General features: G+C 40.4%; 1 protein-coding gene across 1 annotated transcript in view; it reads left to right on the forward strand.

Annotated features, from left to right (window-relative positions):
• The window catches only part of AGBL4 (AGBL carboxypeptidase 4), a 1245941-nt gene that overhangs the window by 589370 nt on the left and 640124 nt on the right, over nt 1-16447 (forward strand). The window lies entirely within an intron of this gene.

The following is a 16447-nucleotide window of genomic DNA, read 5'->3' on the forward strand; positions in this document are numbered from 1 at the left end:
AGGGGTTGTTGTGAGTATCAAATAAGAGAATGTTTGTGAAAGGTTGCATCCTCTAGAGCTTTGTTTCTGTCTGTGTAAGGTTATTTTATTTCTTAGGATGGTTGGCTAATACTCAAATGCCCTTTCATTCATTCATTCAATGGATATTTATTATGTGCCCGTGATATGCCAGCATTGAGAATACTGAACTAAGACAAACTTAGTTGCTGTTATAATGAAGCTTTCCTCCACTATGGATTAAAGAAGCGTTTGTGATAAATGATATGACTGGAGAAGTATGGGGGGCAATGGGAGTATCTAGAAGAAACTCCCAGTCTAGTTTGTTGTGGAGTGAGAGACATTGATTTAGAGAATGTTTTGTAGGTGGAGACTTCTTCCTTCTCATAACATATAGGACCTTCGTTGAATCTGAGTTTGTTGTTTAAGGGGCTTTCCATTCCACTAGACAGCAAACTCTCTGAGGGTAGGCACTATTTCTGATTCATCTCTATATCTCTCGTGTATTATGCTCAACACACGGTGTGTGCTTAACAATGTTTGCTAAACTGAGTTGAGCCAAAAATGTCAGAAGATCCAATTTAAAACCCATGATGGATATTTCCAGCCCAATGAAGAACAAAGCTTTTAGTTTCCTTGAAATTAAAATCCAAAAGAGGCAGAAGTTCCAGGCCTATAAGACCATATCGCATTTTTAGTTCAAGTGGGTCTCTTCCTCTCTTCTCAAGATCACTTTTGTCTGATTTATCCTGTTAATTACATGCTATGAGTGATTAGACCCAAAGTTACCACATGCAGCCTTTTCTTCTTTGTCCTTCCCTGTGCAATTCTAAAACCTTTATGGAAATAGACAAGAACAGTGAAGGGAGGCTGGGAGAGGAAGAAAAGCTACCCTATAATCATGTTTATTGTTTCATAATAGGTTCATAGAAATTATGAATGCAGCTATTTTATTAATGGGACTTTTAATTATCCACCATGGTGAAGGGTGAGGCAAAATATCTCTCAGCCCCACTAATTAATATGGGCATTCAATGGCTGTTAATTAAGAACAAAGGGGACCAAAGGAACACAATCCACCCTTGACTCTGATGAATGCAAAGTCAAACCAATAGCTTATTTCTAAATTAACATGATTGATAAAAAGTCAAGTTCAGACCCAAGCCTTTTCCCCTCAGGGAACCATAATTTTCCTGTTTAGACAATAGAATAAAAGGCTCATCTGTGGGCCCAGGAACAAAGCCCAGAGCTGCAGGCCCTGAGGAGACAAGGGAGCTATGTATTATTTTGTGAGACCGGCATTTCAATAGGCAGCATTTCACAGGCCTTTCATACCCCCTGCTTATCCTGGAAACTGTGTGCAGCTTCAGATCCAGGGGGAGGCCCAGCCCTAGCCATGCTGGTTCAGAGGAACCTATCTTCCTGATCCCTGGTACGCATGCTCGTTTGCCTCTGGCTACCCCTCCCCTCCAGGTCTGTACAGTTCTGTGAAGAATTACATGCATGCTAGCAACCTGTCTCTCTTGAAGCAAATTGTGTTTATTCATGCCATTTGCCACAACTAATATCTTTAGTCTTTGGAGGAAAATGAAAAGAAAGAGTGCATTGTTGTAACAGGAGTGTCCTGTTGAAGAAAAGGTCGTATGGTTTAGAGAAAAGAGTATGGGTTTCAGAAATACAGTAGTTTTACCCCTTAATTGCTTAGTGACCTTGGGCTTGAGACTTGGTTTCTTATCAATAAAATTTGGATATCAAAACTCACTTTTTCAGGATTTTTGTGAGAACAAAATAAGCGAAAGAATGCAAAGTTCCCAGCAAGCAAAGTATTATCAAGAGCTTGCCTTGTATTTAAACAGCGCTTTTTAGTTTACAGTGGTTTGAACCTTACTACAAACGAAAGAGGTAAGCTAATCAAGATTTATTTTCCCCCTTTTTCACTGATAAGGAAACTGATGACCACATAGGAAAAATACAAAAGTGACCACTTAATCTTGGAGACTTGGTTTCCACATTTTTAAAATAGTCATACCATTGTCTACCTCTCTGGATTGTGGTAGGGATCAAATGAGCTAATGGAAGGGAAAGTGCTCTGTAAACTGTTGAGTACTATATCAAATTATAGTTTGATATGATATGGTATATTAAGGACCTGCCCAAGGTCATACAGAGAAGAAGCAGAAGAGCTATGTAATCATTCACTTATTCATTCATTTATTCATTCACTCATTCATCCAACAAACATTGTCAGCCCTATCCTATGTGCCAGGAACAAGGCGTTCTTAGTCTAGGAGTAGAAGATAATATGCCTAGACAACTATAAGAGAAGGCATATTACTTTAAGTAGCTTAAGAGGGCTTGTGAAATGGTGGATCCTTTTGATGGTTCAGTTAGCCAGACTATGGTTTTCTGCTTTGTTCTCCATTCTGTTCCATTCCATTCCACACTGCACCCAGATTTACACCACTCATCTAAGTAGGAGCTTTCTATGGATACCCACTGCCTATGGGATAGCAAATACTGGCTACATGCATAACCACTCTCCTATGTCCTCATGAGCTGACATTGCTAATTGATCACAGTACTTCTTCCTAATGAATCTGGATTCAATCTCAGAATCCTTCTCAACATAATGCTCCAGAAAGCAATTGCCAATTGATCAGAGTTGGTCCCAAAAGCAATGACTCTTGGAATGGTAGTCTCACTGTGTTCTTTATGCTTCTGTTTCTTGGCTATGAAGAGAGGAGTGAAAACTTTGACCTCTTTCTAAACCAACAGGTGTTAGTATTTTATGAATTAGAAAATTAAAGCTCACAGAGGTTAAGAGGCTTGCTCAAAGTCATACATTCAGTAAGTCCAGGGTCTGGGATTCACATATCAATATTTTGATTCCAAATTCAGTTTTCCGACTGATAACATCAAATTGCTTTTTAATTTTATGTTCCCCAGGATCTGTGTGCTGCTCTGCTCAGGTTCCATATTATGGAATACCATATCCATCCACTTACTTACTCATTCATTTTAATTTGTTCATTCAAAATATATTCAGGTGTTAGGGAGTATAGAGATTATTACTCAAAACACATATAATAATCATCTATATAATTAGACTATAACCTGCCTGAGGGCTGGGGTTCTATTTTTGTTCACCATTGAACCCCAGTGCTGAGCACAGTGCTGTTATATAGTATTTGTTTAATCAATCAGTAAATTTACTGTCTAGGGGATGAGCAGCCAAGTAAACAGACTATGGCAATAAAATATGCAATTGCCTGGCATGGTCTCTAGCCTTCTGTGGTTGCACAGTGTTTGCTGTTCACTAGCACTAAGCCCAGTGTGATACGGGGACCCCCAGGAGGGCTCCTTTCTCTAGTGGGGGGAGGAGGAAGTGACACGGAGCTGTATCTGAAAAGCGCCAAAGAATGTTGCACCCAGAATGAGCAATATGTGCAAAGACAGGGAGATTTGTAAGAACACAACATATTTGGGAGAATGCGAGTAGGTGAAATGAGATGAGGCGTGCACAAGCCGCACAGTAAATATTGTGGCCCTGAAGATTTTTACTTTGTTCTGAAGAATGTTTTGGATCTAGTAAAGAATTTTAAGCAAGGAGTGACATGATGGAATTTGTCTTTTAGAAAGAGCTTTCTGGAATAGTAGTTAATTTTTTTTTTAATTAAAAATTTTTTTAACACCAACTCATCAAGAGGCTTTGAACATTTGACTTTCATAAATGTTTAGCTTTTATTGTTGTTACCACTGGAGCCAATAGATGGTTGTGTGTCTCTGCATATGTATATGTATAAAAAGCAATATTAGCAATAACATTTTCCTTAATTAATTTTCCCATGACTGAATTCTTATTTGAATATTCATTCTTACAACACTGCAGTATGTTGTGATGCACTTCGGTGAAATTAACTCAACGAGCTTCTCTTTCCAATTTTAATATTCCATTGGGTTTTCTATTCCCGAAAACTCATTAGTATCTGAGTGCAGGGCAACGAAAAACAAGAGGGAGGCATATTGTGTGAATGTGAGTCAGAGAAAAGAGACAGCTGGCACGAGAATTTTCTAATAAAGCCCAAAAAGGCTGCTGTGTCTTAACAAAAAAAAAGAGTGCTTTAAGCTTTCCCTTTGTACTAAAAGTTCTGAATCTTATTCACACCTTTTATGAATACTGGCAAAAGCCAAATTGTTCTCACTGAAACCTTCTCGTGGATCCATGCCAGACAAATGTTGATATGTTTTCCAAGTTTTCTGGTGGTGTTAGAATTTGTGTAACAATTTGCTTCAGTCATTTGTCCATGTAGATGACATTGTTTGAATCTCCAGCAAGATCATTTCTAGCAATATATCTCTTGATTACTCTTCCCTCTCCTACTTCAGTCAACCTGTGAGATTTGACCGTCCAATTATGCCCCATGTTCTCCCACTTGCATGCTTTTACTTATGCCATTATTTCTTCCTAGAATACTTTTCCTATTATCTTTACTTTTTGATGTTCTAACCATTTTCCAAAGCCAAGTTCAAATGATTTGTCCTACAAGAAGACTTCCATGAGCCCAACAAGTAGATATGAGTTCTCCTCCTTCTGGAATCTGTGGCACCCATCATATTCCAAGTCCTTTGACAGTTGTTTGTGTACACGCCCTCTTATAATTACAATAGCTGTCATTTATTGAGCACCTGCAATGTGCCAGGCTTAGTACTATTATTACCATGTATGGTTGGTATTGTTACCACCATTTTAGAGATAAGGTAACTGAGGCTCAGAAAAGTTCATTGAGTTTCCCAAGAACCACAAAGCTAAGGATAAGTATTATTATACAACTAAAAGCTTATACTCTTTCAGCCACACTAGACAGTTTTCCTGCTTTATTTGCCCAGTGTTGGAGGATGTAATTTAAAAAGGCATTTTTAAATTAGCCTTGAAGAATGAATGGATTAGGAGTTCTGAAGGCAAAGGTTAGATGAGATTATTCCAGGTAGAGGAAGCGTGAAAGTAGGCATGAAGAAATATGTATGTATTGGGTGACGGGGACAGAGGGTGTTAGGGAACGTTGGCTCATCAAGTTGGCTGATGCCAAGGCTTTTATGAAGGAGGTGGAAAGGCATAAGACTGGAAGGGCAAATTATGTCCAGATTGTGACAGGCTATGGGTGTGGAGCAGAGGGGGACTTTAGTCCCAGGGCCAGGAATGGAGGGATAGGCTGAAGTCCTGGGTGGAGGCAGGAGTGCATGGAAAAAGCTCATGATGTTGCAGGGAAAGAGCCAGGAAATACAGCTATCGAGGGAAATAGGGCCACAGCTCATTTTTAATTGACTGGTCACCTGGATGTTGCCTGGAGTTGACACATAGAACCAAATGAGGCTGATTTGATGCTGATTCCCTTGAACTGATGAAGGAAGGATCCTTTAATACTTGTAAGAGTAAGATTGAGTCAAGGAGCCCCAGTTTTAGGGAGGGAAGAGATGTGAGGGCTGGGAGCTAGGGAGGGCATTGCATAAGCCAAGTAAAATCAGTCCTTAAACTGGGTCATGAGGCAGGGAGGTGTGAGGGGGAAGTAGCAAGAACTTCCTTCGTGTTTTTAATGTGTTAAGACTGTTTTAGTTCAATGTGAGGCATGATCAGGAAGAACATATGTCCAAGTTTCTCTTGTTTTGAAGTGTTGATTGGTATATCTAAGAGAAGGCTAAAATAGCTCTATAGACACACTGAAACATTTCTAAAGTAGCATCACAGTCTGTTCCAAGGGTGGTAAAAGGGAAAGAGGGTTTGTTGTATTCCTGTGGTGACATGTAACTGGCCCTTTGGCACATCATTAACTTTGGACAAATAGTACCACCTCCAGCCAGATTTTGGGGGATCCCTCTTTAGCAGCCAGGGGACTGACACAAGAGCTGTGATGCTTTCTTGCAGCAGGCTCGCCTATAGTGTCTGTGGCATCTATCTCGGCCTTCTACGGCTATTTCCTCTGCCCTTTTCTGTAGAATCTATTATGTCAAGAGGAATTTCCACGGGGACAGAGACTTGGTCTATCTTACTCATTGCCGTATCCACAGAGTCTGGTATGTAAATATTTGTTGAATGACTCAATGGAACACAACATGGATTAGGAAAACCTGGGTTTAGTTCCCAGTTCACATAATTATTAACTGGAGGCTTCTAAGCAAATTTTATAGAGTTTCTAAGTCTCTGTAAAATGGGAAAACAGCATCTGTCCTGTTTGATTCACAGGATTCTTGTGAGGACCAAGGCATATGAATACACATGGAGAAACATTATAATTAGCAGAAGGAGATAAAGGGAAGAGATCCATCACGTGTTATGTCCTGTGCCAGGTGCTTTACCTCCAACACCATATTTCAATCTCATGACAGTTTTAAAGGACATTATCATTGTCTTCATCTTTCAAGTGAGGACACTAAGGTTCATAGAAGCTAAGGCCACACATTTAGTGAGTGGCAAGCCAAAGGTGTCAGAGCCTCTTCTGTCTGACTTTGAAAAAACCTATGTTCTTATTCTCTATGCTGCACAAATGTGAGGCAATTTTATTGAAATGCTGACATTTACGTGTAAGCTTTTACAGAAACCTATCATAGAAGGTCAAGAGTCATTCTTAAAGGACATAGCAATGGCACCTGACTCTGTCTAGGAGGAGACATCTTTGCCCTAATTATCATCATGGTCCCTAGCAACCTGTGTATCATGACATTTGCATACACATCTGTGGGAACTGGGGTGATAGTGCTTTTACAAACACAGATCTCATCTGCTACTGCTATCTTTCCTCGTTTCTGTTCATCTCTCCGTTTAGTGATGCCTGTTCAGTGTGCTGAGTACAGAATCATTTTGCCTATGTAAACTCTACTTGGTGGAAATCAATTTTTTCTCTTTTACTTTCATTATTCCTCCTACAGCACTTAGAACAGTCTTGAGTGGTTTGAGGGAGGGCAAAACATGCGCTGAGTGATGAGGAAGCACTCTACTTGGAGACAGAGATGTGCATGGAATCCCAACTCTGCCCTCTCTTAGCTTGGAGACCTGGGACTCTTGGAAACTCGGCCTCCCTCAGTAGAACAGGAACAAGAGCAAATGGTTAAGAGAAGTGTGTCAGAGGGTCAGTGTGTGTGAAAGAGCTAGTTCTATTCAGTTCTGTGTCTGAGACCTTGTACATGTTAGTTTCCTTTCTTCTTTTCTTTGTCTTTGGTGTTTGGAGTAATTGCTAAGAATCAAGAGATTTGGGTTCTAGTCTCAGATCTTGAGCAAGTCACTTCACTTTGCTGGGCCTCAGTTTTTCTGTCTGTAGTGAATTAGTCCACCTAAGTAGTCTGTATTTTTAACCTTAAGATTTTGTGCAGGCCCCAGACCTGCACAAAGGTCAAAAACCAAAGGTCTACCACATGGAGTGGGAAGTGCTGTGATGGGGTGATGGGGGCTCTGAGAGTACTGAGGAGGAGAACTAACTTAGCCCTGGAGAGGGTGGATTGGGAGCTATTGAGCAAGAGGTCAGGGAAGTCTTCCTTGGGATGACAATACTTGAGCTGACTCTTGAAGAAGTGTAAGAGCCACCTAAGCATGGAGAGGAACAGCATATTTATCGGTTTATGTAAAGCCCAAAGGTGAGAGAAAGCAAGTAAGGTTCAGAAAACTGCAAGTTTGTCAATAAAAGCAGGACATGTGACTGTTGTGTAGGTATGCATGTATATGTTGTGAGTGTGGGAGAAGGAGTAGGAAAGATGATGGATATCTTAAAGTACTAAGGAGTTTGGACTTTATGCCGTAGATGATGGGGAGCTATGGAAGGGGAGAGGGGGACATGATCAGTTCTGACTATTAGAAATACACTTTTGTGATTATAAGGAGAATGGATTGTGAGAGGCCAAACAGAGGCAGACACACCAGTTAGGAGGCAATTGCAGGAGTTCTCAGTATAAGCATGGCGTATTTATGGGCAGTAAAGAGATCAATTGGCTGCAGAAACTGTGATTATGTGCTGACATGGAGGAGGAATAAGAAAGACCAGGCCAGTGAAGTCAACATCAAAGACTCTCATATAGAACTAGGAGGAGGCAGAACCTTTTCTGATTCTCTGATTTGTATGTAATTACAAATAGAGGTCAGTTTTACATATACGCGTATGCTAAACAAAATACAATCTCTCCTAAATCTCCTTGGAGATACAGATGGATTTCTAAATTTCTATGTAATCCTTAGGATTGAATGTGGATATTAATAAAACATCACCTTGTGGCCAGGAAGCTTCCTGAGGCAAGAGAATCACCGTATACATTTGATCAGGCTTAAAAGCAGGAATTTGATGTTTTCCAGGAGAATAGATGATGACATTGTGTTTAGAAAGAGAATCAGTACCCCCTGCTTCCTTGGTGGTCACTGCCATTTTGTCACTCATTAGCAGAATTATACCCCTCATACCATGTCTGTTCTCTAATTATATCATTCAAACCCCAAAGTGTGAAAAGTGAACTGTGTATATCAATCCAGAAATATTTACTGAGTATCTGTTATTTCTTGGGAGGCAGCCAGATCTAAAGAAAAAATGAACAGAGTCGTCAGAATTAAATAAAATTATCTGAGGCATATAAGGTGCCTAGCACAGTGCCTGGCATAAGGGCAGCTCAACTAATAATGGTCCCCTCCTTTATGCCCCTAGTTTATAAAGATCAAGTGATGAATAAAGAACAGCTTGTACCTGCTGGGATTTATAGCCTGATTTGAAAGATGAGATATAATGAATAAAAATAATCTTTCTAATGCTTCACAGTTTACAAATCACCTTCACATCCACTATTTCATGTCAAGCTTCCAATATCAATTCAAATAACCAAGACAAGGCACATTATTAGCCCCATTAAACAGATGAGGAAATTGACATCCAAACAAGTTAAGTGACTGAACAAGACCAGATTGTTATCAAGTGGCAGGGCAGGTCTACCTGGCTCAAGCATTTACACTGTGGTAGGTACAGGGTACCGTATAAACCAAATTCTAGCCTGCCAGTGGTAGGATTTACAGTTTGTAGTTTCATAGCGGAAACAAAGTGCAAAGGAAACCTTGAAGAGAAAGGGTTCATTCTGCCTGGAACTCTGCAATCTGGTGTTGTTTCCAGCTAGTTTTCAGGATTCACTTCTGAGGATGGTTGTTCTTTACCTGGCCTTCTGCCCCTGTCTCACTTAGGGTGGGATTCCAGTAATGCCCTAGGAAGCGGTCTAATCTGCTGAGGGTTTTTGCCCCATTCTCCTAGTCTCATCCTTGCTTAATGTAGCCATCTGGGCCAGGTAGCCTCTGGAAGTCACCTGATATTAAGAACGAACTGCCACTACCTAGATCCTGCTGCCCTCAGCCTACTTTGAGATTTAAATTCCTGGATTCCCCTAGGGGAAGCCATAGCTCCTGTCTCCTGTTATTTCTCGTCTTTTGTGCAGTCCTCTCCCTGGCCTCCTTAGAAATCCCATTGAACAGAACAGGCAAGACCAAATTCATTATGACACTGACTCAGGGCCCTCAGTGGTCTGGAGTTTCTCACTGGCTTATCTCACATGTGGGAATATAGAGAAAAAGAAGAGAATGCAACTAAGCAGATTGTTACTCCGAGGAAAGAGGAAGAGAGCATAATACCTGTTCCCTAGAAGATAAGACACATTTAGATGAGGTCGGTAGACAGCACTAGACTCCACCTGAAAAGTGTATCTTGAGTGCTGCTTTAAATGCTTTATCTCATTTAACCTATGCAATAGCCCTGTGGGTAGGTATTAGTATTTTCATTTTATGGAGAAAGTAACCGAGGCTCAGAGAGATATTTATGCCTTGCCCAAGTCCCCACAGCCAGGAAGTAGCAGAGCTGTGGTCGAGGATCCATTCCTCTGACTGAATGCATTATTCTTTTCTCTTACTTCAAAGTTGCAGTAGATGAGCAAGTTCTAGATCATGCAGTTCAGATGCCAAGTGTTGTTGGATCCCAGATTGGGGATCTGATGGGGAGTGATGTGAGATGTAGCATTTGGGGAAGGTGTCCTGAAGAACCTGGGAGTTTAAAGATGAGTTTGGAGAGACAAGGAGGAGGGAGCAAGACATCCATGGGAACAGAGTGTGCACGGCTGTGGAGGTGGGAATGAGTTGGGCACAAGTGGAGGTGGTGTGATTGTGGTCTCACAGGAGCGGAAAGTGCATTCTGAGGAGGAGGACAACTTGATTTGTCTGAGAGGGGGGCTATTAGCCTAAATATGCATCTGGTTCCCTCCCCCCCATTAGCTTTGGGGACCAGCCCTCTGTAAGTGTGAGAAGACACACTGAAAGCAGGAATTTGGCTCTACCCTGCAGACCATGCTGAGGAGAGGTTTTTCCAAGCCATATTTAAAACCTTGTGTTGAAAAACATCCCTAAATCCTCTAACAGAAGACAGATGTCTGCTTGAACAAATATCAGCTCTCACATAATTTGTTGTTTTGATTTCCTCAACATTTGCCTATTGAATCTGACAACCTCCTATAATTATCCATTTTCCGGAATGAATTATGGAGTGCATGTGTCTCCCGCTGCTATTGGTTCAGGGAGTGTGTGGATGTAGGGTGCCTCTGCAGGGCATCAGGTTCTGTCTTGCTCATTGATGCCACTCCCCTTGCCAAGGCTCAGTACCTTCACCGGGGAAATCTGATCCCTATCTTTTAGGTTAGTACCTTCAGCACTGGATATACCAAGGCCATGGTTGGTCAGGGGCTAAAAGGCCAATTCAAATAATTCAGTAAATTTAGCAGTGTCACATGAGCCTTGAAGTTCAGACAGACCTGGTTTTGAATTTTCTGCCTCCTACCTTCAAGTTACTTAACCTCTCTGAGCCTCAGTTTCCCCATCTTTAAAATGGTTGTTGAAAAGAGCCTACTATTTAGCAGGTGTTAAATAAATGACAGTTGTTATTATTATTGTCATTTTCCTTCTTGTCTGGCCCTTATATATTGATTGATGGCTAATCTTTATTGAGGATTAGGACATTTTGCTTGTCATTGATAAGTGCATTATATCCTTTAATCCTAATTACCACCTATGAGATTGGTATTTTTATTATCCTCACTTACAGATAAGGAAACTGAGATTTAAAGATGTTAAGTAACTACCCAAAGAAGGTCATACAGCTAGAAGAGGCAGAGTCAGGGTTAGAACCCAGGTAGTCTGGTCCAGAGCCTGAATCATAACTGCTTCATTGGTTTCACCATAACTCAAAACTGATTCATGTGTCCTCTTCCTAAGACAGACATACCACCTTATACCCTCTCCCTTATACCTTCTGTTTCTCTCTGCCTTAGCTCTTCCCTTGATAGCCTGTCTAGTACTGCCTTCCTCCTGCCAGTCCTTCCTGTAAACTCCAGCCCAGTATCGATAGACCCGATGGCCTCTCCTTGCTGGTGTTGATCTCTGAATATTGCTCCTCTGTTCTCTGCCTGCTGGGCAATGATTTGTTCATTCCTTCAGCAAACGTCCACCAAGTATCTACTATGTTACAGGCCCAGTGTGAGGCACTGGTAATACTAAAACACAAACAGAGCTACTGTTTTAAAGGAAATCAGTTCCTGTCCAGGACAAACAGAAATAGAGAAATGCCACTGGCATTCCTAACCCGTTCCTTTCTTTTACTCACATATATAATTCATCACCCTGACCTGTTGATTTTGCCTCCTAAATATCTCTTGAATATGTATGATTTTCACTATCTCCATTGCCATCCTACAGTTCAAGTTACTATTATTTCTCATTGGGCTACTGCCGTAGCCTCCTCACTGATCTCTTGTATCCAGGTTGTGTCTACCTTCAAACTATTCTTAATACTGCAGCAAGATTGACCTTTGAAAAATGTAAACCTGCTTAAAATACTTTATTGGCTTCCCATTACTCTTAGCATTATGGAAACAAAAATAAAAGCCCCCATATTTGAGAAAAGAACACAAAGGAGTTGTACCATCATAAGATGACTAGATAGTCTTTAAAGATCCTTCTAGCTCTAACACCCAAGATTTGCCTTCATCTGGATGGAACTATGCAGCCCTGATACCTCTTACCAAGACTTACCTACCAATTATTGACTGTTCTCCAAGTATCCCAAGCAGATTGATCTTTACCTAGTGAGAGCACCAATTTAAGAAGAATGCTTTCATTCATTTATTCATTCATTCCATAAACATTCACTGAGCATCCATTCTGTTTCAGGTCTTGGACTGGATGCTGGAGATACAGATTCAGCTCATTCAACCCCAGTGACTATTTTAGTTACTGATTTCAGCAGTGATCAACAGGCAAAAAACAGGCATGGTCCCTGTTCTCATAAAGATTAAATACTAGAATGAGACCTAGTTCCTGCTCTTGGAAAGCTCATGGTCTATTAGGAAAGACATTGTTCATGTATTCACCTAATATTTACTGGGTACCTACTATGTGCCAGGCCCTAGGGATACAATGGTGAATGAAACAGACACAGAGTTGTCATAATACCATATGGAGTGGTAAATACAAGATCAGAATTCTATGCAAGGGGCTGTTGGAACCCAGAGGAGAGAGACTTGAATTCTACATGCAGGATCAGGGAGGACTTTTCATTGGAAATGATTGGTAGAACTAGACCTTAAAAATACATATGGTACTATATTACGACATGAGTGCAAAATTTAAGCAAATGCTATACTTGACATTTCTGCCAGGCTTTGCTCTTTTACAGAGAATGTTATTTTTTAATATTTATAACACTGCATTATAGTGATGAGGAAACTAAGGGTCAGGAGTGTGAAGTAACTTTCCCAATGTCACAAAGCTAATGAGTGACAGGATCAGAATTCTAGCCCAAATATGTGTGGCTTCCAAGCCTTTGCTCTCCTCACGCCACCCTGGTAAATGCACTGACTTTTTTTAGACTTTGTCATTTGGCCTCAGACATATCATAATTTCATTTATAATTCTTGTGTATCACAGCCTTCTTACTGTCATGTTCAGTTTGAGGCTCTCCAGGTGAACCCCAATGCAGGCCTGCTCTGGGGCCATAGTTCTGGAAAAGAGATTTATCATTTCAGGACAATTGGTTTCCAGTTGACATTAATTCCTTTCTTGTTTCCTTACCTCCCACCAATTTGGTGATACCTGAATTTCCCTGGCAAATCTCAGGCTTTCTTTCCAAGCAGCAAGTACTATTCCCTCCCCACCCCTCAATAAGAAATTGCCCCCTGCCATTTGATGTCCCTTTCAGGGGGACTATGAAATTGGTGGACTGTAAAAGATCAGAGTCAGGCAGAAGAAATGGCACTCTATTTTGCCAAGCGTAGAGCATCATCCTAGGCACTATGGAGAATCAGAAGAAACTGGTTATATGGGAGTCAGGGTTACTGTTTCAATCTGACTGATAGGTTGCTCTGTTATGAGCCTCAGTTTTTGAAATGAGCATGGTCCTATAAGTCCTGTCAACCCCACTGATTTGTGGAGGATCATCTGACATATGTCTATAAAAGTGCTTTAATAAGTGAAAAGTGTTTTTACTCACACTTTGTTCCTTAGTGATCACGATTATGATCCGATTGTTTAAAAGAGCACATAAGAATGGTGAGATGGTAATGAAACCATCTTGGTCTGGCTGACCAAGCCCTCATCTCTGTTCATACAACAAAGTATACTCCATCATACCACACTTTAAAGACATTATTTGTATGTGTGCATTTCTATACTAGATTATGAGGCAAAAAGACAGGACTAAGGATGCATCAAGTTCATTTGTAGAATGAGAATTAGAATTTAGGGGTTTGGATATTCCAGCACTCTTTCCACTGTACCGTGTGGTCTCCATAAGATAGAGTCTAAATAGGACCTTGAAGCCAGATTGTTTGAATGGAGGTGACCTTTAAAAGACAGGCTGAAGATTTGTCAAGGGGTTGCCACTTGTTACTCTTTCTGGCCTAGGGCCAGGCCAGTTCCTGACTATCTATCAGCCTTTTCTTTTGTTGTTGAATTTAATATGGGAGCACGCCATGATGTCACCTTTGTGTTCTGGTAGCCCCATTTCAAATTTCCTCATAGACATTATAGGACTTAGTGTGTGTGTGTGTGTGTGTGTGTGTGTGTGTGAGATGTGTATACAAACGAGAGACGGGGAAGAGAGATCTCTAGAAAGTTGCAGCTCTCTTTGATAGTACCCAGGAGTGATCAGGCCCTGAAATACAGACCTGTATTAGCTAAAATTTTGTATAGGAGATTAAGGTAGGTGTCAGTGTATCAATTTATTAATTTATCTTGAGAAATGACTTCCACTAGAAGCAGATTACACGAGGTCCATGTGCTCTATCAGCTGTGCATTATCTTCTATCAGCAAGCCATATGGAAAGCCAAATCATGTTTCAAGCCTTCTTTGGTGATTGTATAAGCAAGAGGAATTCATCGCTATTTTATAACTTGAGGGATTGTCCCTTCACAAGATAACTATACTAAGAGGATTAGAGTACTCTACATGTGCCTTTCCTTTTTGTGGAGTGTTGTGTGCATGTTGGTGCCTATGAGTAAGTATGCAGATTCATGTGTTTCTGGAAGTGTGTGAGTGTGTGTGTGTGTGTGTGTGTGTGCATGTGTATGTAAATATATGCATACGTCTGGGCTCCTTACTAAGTTTTACTTTTGGAGATTCCACTTCTTTTCACCTACGTTACCACAACTTGAGACTCATTATAGTGCTCTGTGTACAGTTGGTGCTCGACAAATGCATGCTTAATAATAGGTCAACAAGATACACAGTTTCCAAGTGTGGAGAATATTGCCCTTTCATTCCCATCATCATCCTCAAACATTTATGGAATGAATGCCTACTGTGTGCCTAGAGAGTGTGGAAAACCAAGTCTCTGATCTTGTTTTTCCTTTAATAACACTATGCCTTCCTAGGGTGATTGTGTACATAATTATACAGGCAGGAAGAACCTTCTGATCAAGAGGAGTTAATGACTCTTGTCCAAGTGATTTAGATTGGGAATAAAACTATGCATTGCATCCATGACTTGTCACTCATCACCATGCCATCTACTCAGGTAACATCGCATCTTTCTTGCAGGTAGCTCAGAGCACTTCCCATGTAGCCACTTATTTGGGATCTCAACAGATCCATGAGTGAGGATCTTCAATCCTGATTTGGACCTCAGGACAGCTTACTGACTTTTCAGTGCAACTTATATGATTCCCTGTAGATCTTGTCCTGTTGACAGATATCTTTAGTCTTGCTGTGTATAGCAAGTCAATCAAGTAAGGTTTTCCTACGCTAGCTTTAGTAATAGAACCATAGCGTATGAGAGCTAGAAAGCATCTTAGAGAACACGTATATTCTAGTGTCCTTATCACTACTCCTGTCATCATTCTTGATGATTTTAACATTCAGTATTCTAATGCCCTAGCATCTCAGTTCTTTCATTTTCACCCTCCTCAGAGACTCTATTCATTGTCATACTCTAGACTTTATCAATTACTAACATATTTTATTTAATCTAAGATGCCATTACATTTCCCTTTTCAGAGAAGATAAAATGTGAAAAAATACCGGTATCATCTCTTATCTTTTCAGTTCATCCCCTCCATACCCCCACGTTTACAATTCTGTGACCCTCATTGGAAACTCAAACCATTGATCCTAATATGTTTTTAATGCTCTCACCCTCCTTGTATCCTTATTTCCTTCCTTATCAGCTTAGAGTCCATAGTTTATCTTTATGATCATTTCTCTGCATACACTTTCAACTACCTTACCCTCTTTCCCTGTCTTACTTACATTTCTCTAAAGAAGACTTACAACTGACCAAAAGTATATGAAAAGATGCTCAACATCATTGATTGTCAGGAAAATGCAGATCAAAATTACAATGAGATATCACCTCACACCTGTTAGGATGGCTGTTATCAAAAAAACCACAAAAGATAACTGCTGTTAGCAAGGAGGTGAAGAAATTGGAATCCTTGTACACACTCTCTTTCTTAAAACACTTTGCTTGAGTTTGAATCTTTACCCTCTCCTGATTTTCCTCCTTACCTCTTGACCATTCCTTTTTTGTGTATCTTCCTCTCCTTCTAAACATGTAAACGTTGGACTTTTCTCTATCTACATTCACTCTCTAAGTGATTTCATCCAGTCCTGTGGCTTGGAGTACCATCTATATACTAGTGACTCTCAGATATATTTCATCCCCAGCTCCAACTTTCCCCCAGTCATATATCACATAGTATTCCATATATATATTCATGGAACCATCCTTTAACCAGGTGTTTAGATCAAAGAACTTGGATTAATTTTTGGCTTTTCTTTTTCTTTCACACCCTGTTATCCAATCATTCAGCAAATCCTGTTTTTCTCTACTTTCACAATTAATCCCAAATCTGATCACATCTCAGCTATCTCACAGCAATCACCTAGTCTAAAATCATCTCCAG

Source organism: Ceratotherium simum, chromosome 22, assembly GCF_057802395.1.
Source record: "Ceratotherium simum simum isolate JZ-2026a chromosome 22, ASM5780239v1, whole genome shotgun sequence".
NCBI classification, from domain to species: domain Eukaryota; kingdom Metazoa; phylum Chordata; class Mammalia; order Perissodactyla; family Rhinocerotidae; genus Ceratotherium; species Ceratotherium simum.